Below are 11,113 nucleotides of genomic sequence, written 5' to 3'. Positions count from 1 at the left end.
CCCCGCCGCTATAAATATATATTTGTTAGGAATTGTTTGTGTGCAACTACCAAACAACCAACCTGTGATTTTTCTATATTTTAACTCGTTTTTCCCCATTTTTTTCAAATTTCTTACATTCTGGGAGATCAGTGATTTTATGCTGTGTTTGTGCTGATATTTTACATGTATGATGTGGGTTTCTTCCTTCCTGATTGAACACTTGACCCGGCATGAAGATGATGATGACAATAAACCTGGCATTGACTGCAGTCTCTCTGTTCTTTACCTATTGTGTCTATTACACAGAAGTCAGGCCGTTCTGGGGGTTGTAGTTTTGCAAAACACTTCCTTAAAGGAGAACTCCGGGCTGGGGTGATTTTTGGCAGAGTGCTGGGAGGGGGTGGATGAAAGATGTAACATGCTCCAGCGGTATCCTGCAGCTCCGGTTTCGGCTGATTCTGGGTTGGACTGGGGACGTGACGTGCCAGGCCCGCTCAGCCAGTCAGCAGCCGCAGTGGGGTCGGCCGCTAACTGTCCGAGCAGGCCTAACACGTCATGTCCCAGGACCCCACTCTGACCCAGAATCAGCTGGGACCGGAGCTGCAGGGGAGATAACATCTTCCATCCTCCCCCCTCCCCAGCACTCTGCTAAAACTCACCCAAGCCCGGAATTCTCCTTTAAAGAGGTTGTCCAGGATTGGGGGGGGGGGGGAATCTGATTTCTTCCAAAAACAGTGCCACCTCAGTTTGTGTACGGTACTACACCTCTGCCTCATTCACTTCCATGAAACTCTATTGCAATACTGCACACAAACTGAGGAGGAGAGTGGTGCTGCTCAGTGGTAAAATCTATGTTATCGGCTTCACATGACAGAAGACGTCCTCTGTGGCCGATAAACAGTGGAGGGTTAATGGCCGCATGAACCATGTGTTGGGGGAATTTTGATTTTTTGATACCAGAGTACCCCTTTAAAGCTCTGTTATCAGTCATTTCAGGCTGGGCAAAGCTGACTGTATGACAGTCTATTCGCTCATATCACCCATTTCAGGCTGGAGATGTAACTAGTAAAAACAGCACTGCATTTGTCCCCCAGGTTGGGTATGTTATTGCAGTCAGCTCCATTCACTTTAATGGAACTGAGCTGCAAAACTGAGAATGAGTGGTGTTGATTCTGGAGCAAACAGCCATATTTTTCTAAGGATTACCCCTTTAAAGGGGAACTCCATTGAAATGTTTTTTTCTATGGGGATTTGCTACCAGGGCTGTGGAGTCTGTAAGACATTTTATCAGGACCGACTCCGACTCCTTCATAAATGGCCAGTCAGATACCAGGGGAGTTATTTATCACACTGGCTCAGCAGCTTCTCCCTATTGTCCTACATGATCCCGGGGCGACTTCTGAGGGAATAAAGGAATACAGTATAGAAAGCAGCTTCTCCTGTGTGTGCAGTGGATGCAGCCAGTCTCCAGCCTCCATGTCCTGAACTACTCTCAACTAGACTAGATGGAGCAGGTGGTCTTCCTGCTGACAATCTTCTATGTTTCTAACTAAATATTCACCATACTTAACCCCTTAACGACATCGGGTGTAAGTATACGCCCCCTCAGGGTGGGCTTTAACGCAAACGGGCGTATACTTACTCCCGATGTTTCCCCGATCGCTGTGTGTTCACACACAGCGGTCAGGGAAGATGGCCTGCTATAATGTATAGCAGGCCATCTCTGCTCGTCGGCACGGGGGGTGATTAACCCCTCCCGTGCCGACGATCGCTGCTATATGCTGATCAATACAGATCAGCATATAGCAGCTGAAAACAGCTTTCCGGGTCATCGGTGACCCGGACAGGAATGGCGATTGGTGCTGTCCGAGATAGCACCAATCGCCATTAGTGTACTGGGGAAAGATGGCGCCGATGCCACCCCCACGATCGCCGTGATAGGCCGGCCAGTACCGGCCGGCCCATCACGGCAATCATACTGTAAAAAACTGTTTTGCCGGGTTCTGGTAGCTAGGTAGCTGAGGGGTGCAGAACAGGTGTGTGTGGTGCAGGTGTACCATACTCACCTGATCTGGGCGTCCGGAGCGACTATCTGCGGTCCGCGCCGTCCTCGCGTCTTCTTTGGGTCACTTCCGGGTTCGGTCGTCCAGCGTCGGAAATCTTCGTAATCGCTCGGGTCCTCGGGTTTGGCGGGCCTCGGTAATCTCTGGCAGCGTTGCTCTACTGCCCCCTAGTGGCTGATCAGTGAATATCATTTACTGATCAGTTGCTTTGGGTTAATAAGATTTATTATTTTTTTTTTCAATTTTTTTTTCCCTTCTTTTTTTGCGCCCTAACACCGCTGAGTGCTGATCAGCATCGCACATAAGTGCGCCACTGATCAGCAACTCCTCCATTTTGGCGTAGGGATATTTTTTCTTACTGTCAAAAAAACACGTAAAAAACACTACACTACACCACACTACATGAAATAAAGTTTTACACTACACCACTACACATTTACATACCCCATATACTAGTCCCCGTATAAAGATGGCCCCCAGGGTGTTTTCGGCGTCGGACGCATACGTTATTATTGCCTCCGACACCGAAACAGCCAATGAGGATGAATGGGGGGTCCTTTGTTCCTCCATTCATCCTCATCGCCCTCATCATCCAGTGACGTGTCTGGGGGTAGCGTAGTGTACGCTGCCCCCCAGACTCGTCTTTCCCGCCAGTACCGTCCCAATTAGAGATGACGGTATGGCGTGAAATTCTACAAACTCTGTGAGCGTACCTCTGGGTACACTTACAGATTTAGGGTACGTGCACACTGCGGAATGGCGAAGGATAACCCTTTGTGCATTCCGCAGCTGGCACCCGCCGGCGGAGTGATGCAGGCGCGTGTCTCCCCCCGTGTCATAGACTCCATTCTATGCACGGGCGGATTCCGTTGTCCGTCCAAAGAATGAACACGTTCATTTTTTGGACAGAGGGCGGAATCCGCCTGTGCATAGAATAGAGTGTGACACGAGCGGAGACGCGCGCCTCCATCAGTCCGCCGGCGGGTGCCAGCTGCGGAATGCACAAAGGGGTTATCCTTCGCCATTCCGCAGTGTGCACGTACCCTTACAGTGTATGAAGGAAGGGACACCCAAATCCACCCCCAGATGTCCCCTCCCCCCCTCCCATCCTCCGAGTTAGTGGGGAGATAGTTTGGGAACTGAGCTTCCCACTGCTGGATAAAGGTCACCACCTGTACGGGGATAACTTTTATACCAGCACCCCCTCTTTCGGTCCCTCGCTGCCCGAGCTACTGTAGCTTGCGGCACGATCCGTAAATATCAGAAGCAGTAATAGCGCCCTAATATTAGCAGCCATGGAGCGGACCCAGCGCTTCTGGATATGAAGGACCCCGTATCGCACCAGGACAACATTTTCCAGGTGACGTCCCCCACACTGGAGAAAGGAAGACCCCAGAAGAAGTGCAGAGTGTGGAGTAATAGAATTTAGATAATGTAGAACCCCTGTGACGTGTGGTGCGCCTTGGAGCGATCCAGTATGCAGAGGCCGGGGTGATCAGGACAGGTGTCACACTGGAAAATGGTGTCCTTCCTGATCCCCCCGGCCTCTGCATACAGGATCGCTCCAAGGCGCACCACACGTCACTGGGGTTCTACATTATCTAAATTCTGTCCCTTATTCCTATTTCAGGGGTCACGTTGATCCAGGGATTATTCTGATCGCCATATGGAGTCGGGAAGGAATTTTCCCCTGTGATGAGGTTACTGTCGTCTGCCTCACGAGGGTTTTTTGCCTTCCTCTGGATCAACACAGGTTGAGTTTGATGGACACCTGTCATTTCCAACCTTATAAACTAATAATTGGCCTAATACCCCAAATAAATTAGAATTGTCCCTTTTCCCCAGCTAAGTAGGTATGGCCGCCATTCCCATTAGAGGATGCCATGATGCAATTACAAAGCCTCTGTGCGGCCAGGACAGTAGAAACCCCCCACAAGTGACCCCATTCTGGAAACTACACCCCATAAGGAATCTAACAAGGGGGGCAGCGGGGATATGGCCCCCTGGTGACGGCCACATTTGGGCCGTGAAAATGAAAAATTGTATTTTTTATTTTCACGGCATATGTTCCACATATGTACCCGTCACCAGTGGGGTCCATATCCTCACTGCACCCCTTGTTAGATTCCTTATGGGGTGTAGTTTCCCGAATGGGGTCACTTGTGGGGGGTTACTACTGTCCTGGCAGCACAGGGGGTTTGTAATTGCGACATGGCCTCCATCCTCCATTCCAGCCTCTAAATGGCGCTCTGTCCCTTTGGTGGCTTGCCCTGTGCCCGTATGGCACATTATGTCCACATGTGGGGTATTTTCGTACTCAGGGGAAATTACCCTACACGTTTTGTGTTAACTTTCTTTTTTAACCCCTTGTGGAAAAGGAACAAATCAAGGCTAGACCAACATTTAGTGTAAAAAATGTTTAATTTTTACACTAAATCATTGATCTTGATTTTTTCATTTTCACAAGGGGTTAAAAGATTAAAAAAAAAACACAATGTGTAGAGCAATTTCCCCTGAGTACGGAAATACCCCACATGTGGACATAAAGCGCCATGCGGGTGCAGGGTAAGCCTCCAAAGGGAAGGAGCGCCATTTGGTTTTTGGAGGCTGGATTTGGCTGGAATGGATTTCGAGGGGCCATGTTGCATTTAAAAGGCCCCCTGTGTTGCCAAGACAGTTGAACCCCCCCACAAGTGACCCCATTATGGAAACTACACCCCTTAGGTAATGTAAAAAGGGGTGTAGTGAGCATATGGACCCCACTGGTGACAGGCACAAATGTGGAACAATGTGGTGTGCAAATGAAATATTACATTTTTTACACTATAATGTTGGTTTAGCCTTAAATTTTTCATTTTCACAAGAGGTTAAAAGAGAAAAAAAACCACAATATGTGTAGAGCAATTTCCCCCAAGTCTGTAAATACCCCACATGTGGACATAAAGCGCCATGTGGGCGCAGGGCAAGTCTCTGAAGGGAAGGAGCGCCATTTGGATTTTGGAGGCTGGATGTGGCCAGAATGGACGATGAACGCCATGTCGCATTTACAGAGCCCTCATGCTGCCAAAACACTGGAAACCCCCACAAGTGACCCCATTCTGGAAACTGCACCCCTCAAGGAATCTATCAAGGGGTGCAGTGAGGATATGGACCCCTTGATGACGGGCACATTTGTGCCGTGAAAGTGAAAAAATGAAAATTTTTCCCTTTCACGTCACATTGTTCCACATTTGTGCCCGTCGCCAGTGGGGTCCATATGCTGACTGCCCCCCTTGTTAGATTCCTTGAGGGGTGTAGTTTCCAGAATGGGGTCACTTGTGCCGGTTTCCAGTGTTTTGGCAGCACGAGGGCTCTGTAAATGCGACATGGCCCTTGAAATTCATTCCAGTAAAATCCAGCTTGCAAAGGCCAATTGGCGCTCCTTCCCTTTGGAGGCTCGTCCTGCGCCCCCTTGGCACTTTATCGCCACATGTGGGGTATTTCTGTACTCGGGAGAAACTGCACTACACGTTTTGTGTTTTTTTTTTCCTTTTATCCCTTTGTGAAAATAAAAAATTGAAGGCTAGAACAACGTTATGTAAAAAATACATTTTTCTTTTTTCACGCCATATTGTTCTGAAAATCTGTGAAGCACCTGTGGGTCCAGATGCTCACCGCACCCCTTGTTACATTCCTTGAGGGGTGTAGTTTTCTGAATGGTGTCCCTTTAGGGGTGTTGTTTAGGTTTTGGCACCCCAGAGCCTCTGCCAACCTGAAGTGGTACAGTCAGAAATGACCAAATATAACGGAGGCGTTGAAATTCACTAGGCGCTCCTTTGTATCTGAGGCTTGTGGTTCCGTCAAACAATGCAATAGGGCCACATATGGGGTATTTCTATAAACTGCAGAAACGGGGCAATCAATATTGGGGTGAATTTCTCTGGTAATAAGTTTATAAATATGAAAAATATTGGATTACAATAAAATCTCTGCACAAAAAATTAAAATTTTCAAATTTCTTACACACTTAGCTTTTATTTCTGTGACTCTCCTAAAGGGTTAAAACACTTTCTGGATGTGCTTTTGCAGAGTGTGGGGGGTGCAGTTTCTGAAATGGGGTGCTTTGTGGGGCTTTCTAACATACAGGCCCCTCAAATACACTTTAAACCTGAACAGGTCCTTAAAAATATCTGATTTTGAAATTTTACAGAAAATTTGGAAATTTGCTGCTTATGTTTTACGCTTTCTATTGTCTAAAAAAAAATGAAAGATCGTTTAATAAATGCCGCCAACATAAAGTAGACATGTTGCTATGCTATTTAATATATAATTTATGTGGCATAACCACTTTCTGTATAAGCAAAAAAGTTTCAAAGTTGGAAAAAATGCATTTTTTCACAATTTTTCACGTTATTTGGGTTTTTTTTCATAATATTCGTTATAAGTATCGACTCCAATTTACCAGAAATGTAAAGTACAATATGTCACGAGAAAACAATCTCAGAATCACCCGGATAGGTAAAAACATCCCGAAGTTATTAATGACTAAAGTGACACAGGTCATTTTCATAAAATTTGTCTCTGTCATTAAGGCCATTTCAGGCTCTGTCCTTAAGGGGTTAAAGAAACACTGCTAACAATGCCAGATGCCTGTGATATACAGGGGGTGACACACAGTAATATAGAGAGGGGTCACACATAGTGATATAAGGTCACATAGTGATATAGAAGGTCACTGTGGGGGCACGCAATAGCGCACACCCACAATGCCTGCTACAGCCATAGCATACACACACACCCACACAGCCTTCTGCAGCTATAGCACACACACCCACACAGCCTGCTATAGCACACACACACACACACACACAGCCTGCTGCAGCTATAGCACACACACACACACACACAGCTTGCTGCAGCCATAGCACACACTACACACACGCACACACACTCGGCTTGCTGCAGCCATAGCACACATACACACACAGCCTGCTGCAGTCATAGCACACACACAGCCTATTGCAGCCATAGTGCACACCACACACACAGCTGCAGCCATAGAACACTTAAGAAAAACACACAATCTTCTCCCAGAGAGAAAACCCCACACTTAGGACAGAGGTTACTGCTACACTACTTATGTCTTCTCCTCCTCCTCTATATTACACAGGATATCTTCATATCACACTGCTGCTCATATACAGTCATCCAGCATCCAGGAAGAGAACAGCACATATCTCCCCCCACACAATGGACTCTTCCAGCTCAGAAACAAACTGCCAAATAGTGACCGACAACCTCTCCCCGACCACCCTTATGTAATAGGGTCAGTGTCCTATTACTGATATATTCCCCGACCACCCTTATGTAATAGGGTCAGTGTCCTATTACTGATATATTCCCCGACCACCCTTATGTAATAGGGCCAGTGTCCTATTACTGATATATTCCCCGACCACCCTTATGTAATAGGGCCAGTGTCCTATTACTGATATATTCCCCCGACCACCCTTATGTAATAGGGTCAGTGTCCTATTACTGATATATTCCCTGACCACCCTTATGTAATAGGGCCAGTGTCCTATGACTGATATATTCCCCGACCACCCTTATGTAATAGGGCCAGTGTCCTATTACTGATATATTCCCCGACCACCCTTATGTAATAGGGTCAGTGTCCTATTACTGATATATTCCCTGACCACCCTTATGTAATAGGGCCAATGTCCTATTACTGATATATTCCCCGACCACCCTTATGTAATAGGGTCAGTGTCCTATTACTGATATATTCCCCGACCACCCTTATGTAATAGGGTCAGTGTCCTATTACTGATATATTCCCCCGACCACCCTTATCTAATAAGGCCAGTGTCCTATTACTGATATATTCCCTGTCCCCCCTTATGTAATAGGGCCAGTGTCCTATTACTGATATATTCCCCCGACCACCCTTATGTAATAGGGCCAGTGTCCTATTACTGATATATTCCCCGACCACCCTTATGTAATAGGGCCACTGTCCTATTACTGATATATTCCCCGACCACCCTTATGTAACAGGGCCAGTGTCCTATTACTGATATATTCCCCGACCACCCTTATGTAATAGGGCCAGTGTCCTATTACTGATATATTCCCCGACCACCCTTATGTAATAGGGTCAGTGTCCTATTACTGATATATTCCCTGACCACCCTTATCTAATAGGGCCAGTGTCCTATTACTGATATATTCCCCGACCACCCTTATGTAATAGGGTCAGTGTCCTATTACTGATATATTCCCCGACCACCCTTATGTAATAGGGCCAGTGTCCTATTACTGATATATTCCCCGACCACCCTTATGTAATAGGGCCAGTGTCCTATTACTGATATATTCCCCGACCACCCTTATGTAATAGGGCCAGTGTCCTATTACTGATATATTCCCCGACCACCCTTATGTAATAGGGCCAGTGTCCTATTACTGATATATTCCCCGACCACCCTTATGTAATAGGCCCAGTGTCCTATTACTGATATATTCCCCGACCACCCTTATCTAATAGGGCCAGTGTCCTATTACTGATATATTCCCCGACCACCTATTACTGATATATTCCCCAACCACCCTTATGTAATAGGGCCAGTGTCCTATTACTGATACTCCCCCCCCCCCCCGACCACCCTTATGTAATAGAGCCAGTGTACTATTAGAATGTTGCTCATAATATATTCATGAGCAAAACTTGTAAAATTCATATCAAAATTCAATTCTACATATTTTAAAGACTTTTTTAAAGCTGGAGTTGGAGTCGGTACATTTTTTTCCTGACTCCAGCCAAAACTAGCTCCGACTCCACGACTCTGACTCCACAACCCTGTTTGCTGCTGCTCCGGACAGTTCCTGACATGGACAGTGGTGGCAGCAGAGAGCACTGTGTCAGACTGGAAAGAATACACCACTTCCTGCAGAACATACAGCAGCTGATACGTACTGGAAGACTTGAGATTTTTAAATTTCTATAATCAGTTAATTTGAAAGAATTATTATTATTTTTTTTTTTTTGCTAAAGTACCCCTTTAAGTAACTCCTTTTATAATCCCCATCTCGAATATAGTGGTTTTGTTGCCATTCTCTTCCTGCTATCCGGGACTTCTGGCATCCTTCTCAGTGTTGCTAAGGAACACGGACAGATTATATTACCAGTAGACATTTGTAGCTGTAAATGTAAGAGATGGTTATTGCAGTATCCGGTGCTGCAGTCAGGGGGCAGGAGCGCGCAGTCCTCCGCAGGTGTCTTCTATGCACCATCACTCACCTGCTCCTCTCCCCCGGAGGTGTCTCTGTTCTATACACCGAAGCCAATGAAAGGTTCTTAAAGTTAATTTCTCCTTCTTTCCTTGTGACTGTAATCCCATTACAAGACGACAGCAATAACCTGCGTTCAGCACAGGTGCGACTTCAGGGACGGCGCCGTAATAACGCGCCTGATTATTTTTGTCCCCGACTCCTCGTTTTGTCAGAGACAGGGAACACTTAAGACTCTGAACAATGGATTGGAGAAGGCACCTTCTGAAAGCGTCTCAACAAGCCACATCTGCTCATCTGGCACCGCCACGCAGAGCTGCGTGCCAACCCGAAGAAGGCGGCAGCGGCGGCACTTTCCTTGGAACTTTTTTTTTTTCTTTTTTTATTCTTTTGTTGCAATTAAGCCGTAATTATTTTTTTATGCAGAAACTTATGAAACTGCCTGATCATTAACATCTCCGCGCGTTCCCGCAACTCAAACTTTAATACCTTCCTGTCATTTATGGCCTTTCCGCGGCTGCGCTCTGCCGTTAGACGCAATGCGTAAATCCGACGCCGGGATCAATCTTTTCTGATCTGGAAAAAACAAAAACGGCAACGATGGAAACTCCTGATTTATGGAGCTCATCTGCGTTCTATCACTTAGATTGGGTTCTGCTAAACCTCGTCCCATTGCACCATACTGAAAATTACAGTAACTCGCTAACGGCGTCGCTTATGAGTCGCCGTAAAACCTAATCCCATGCGCAGTATCTTGTGGGATGACTTTTCGAAAAAGTTTTAGATTAGGTTTTGAAAGTTTATAAAAATCCTCAATTCTGGAGGAAGTGGGAGATGACGGATTATCCGGGATTGTTGGACAGTACTTAAAAATTACTCATAGGGGTACATGCACACTATAGAATTTCCACGAAGACTTCAAGCAGATTCCGCCCGGCGACCTTCGCTTGAAGTTCCATATACTTCTCAATTCTCTGGGCGGACAGCGGAATCCACAGGCAAATATTATTGAGTCTATGGAACGGGAGTCCGCAGTAAATATTGAGTCCATAGAAGAGGCGGAACTTCAAGCGGAGGCCACCCAGCGGAATCCGCTTTAGATCTCCATGGAAATTCTGTAGTGTGCACATACCCTAAGTGTAGACTCCCCCCATAAGGACCCAGCCTGTAATTCAGAATCTTAGTCTGTGTGTCAGTCTTTACTTCTGTTTTTGTATTCTTTTCATGAATCGGAAAGCCCAGTATGGACGGAGGGAAGACGGATACATACAGATTATATGAAATAAACTATACAGTGGTACCTCTGTTATCAAACTCCCCTGAACTCAATTCAGTTTTCAAGGTGTATCTTCTAGGAAAGTTTGCTACAGAACTCAAAAACTTTTTTGGCATCCCATCTTTTTTTTTTTTACTGATCCTGGAGGCACTGCAATACCAGGTCAATGCCTTTAGAGGGCAGAGCAGGCTCTTTTTTTATCTCCCTGTTATAAAAATTAGTTTAATATATGATCTCCAGATAGGGGACGTATCAGATATTAAACTGATAAGAACAGATACTAGACTCAGCCAAAAGGCTAAGGTTCTGATGAATCCTGATGAGACTATTAGGGGGCCCTATTACATGGAGCGATTCGTGCTGATCGTGTTTTTAGGTCAGACACCAAATTCATCGGCCGCTGATCGTTACGTGTAATAGTAATGTGCGGCTGGCGGCTAAGGATTGAGACTGTAATACATTACCTGTCCACGCTCTGGTCTTTTCCTGCCGTCTTCTTCCTTCCTGTCACCGCAGA

General features: G+C 46.1%; 1 non-coding gene across 1 annotated transcript; it reads right to left on the bottom strand.

The window, feature by feature from the left end:
- Positions 1-10,721: 10,721 nt before the first annotated feature.
- Positions 10,722-10,907, bottom strand: LOC138775523 (U2 spliceosomal RNA). Its single transcript, XR_011360574.1, has one exon. It is a non-coding gene; the product is annotated as a U2 spliceosomal RNA (small nuclear RNA).
- Between the last annotated feature and the right edge of the window lie 206 nt (positions 10,908-11,113).

Source organism: Dendropsophus ebraccatus, unplaced genomic scaffold, assembly GCF_027789765.1.
Source record: "Dendropsophus ebraccatus isolate aDenEbr1 unplaced genomic scaffold, aDenEbr1.pat pat_scaffold_1699_ctg1, whole genome shotgun sequence".
NCBI lineage: Eukaryota > Metazoa > Chordata > Amphibia > Anura > Hylidae > Dendropsophus > Dendropsophus ebraccatus.
This window is presented reverse-complemented; position numbering and strand designations above follow the sequence as displayed.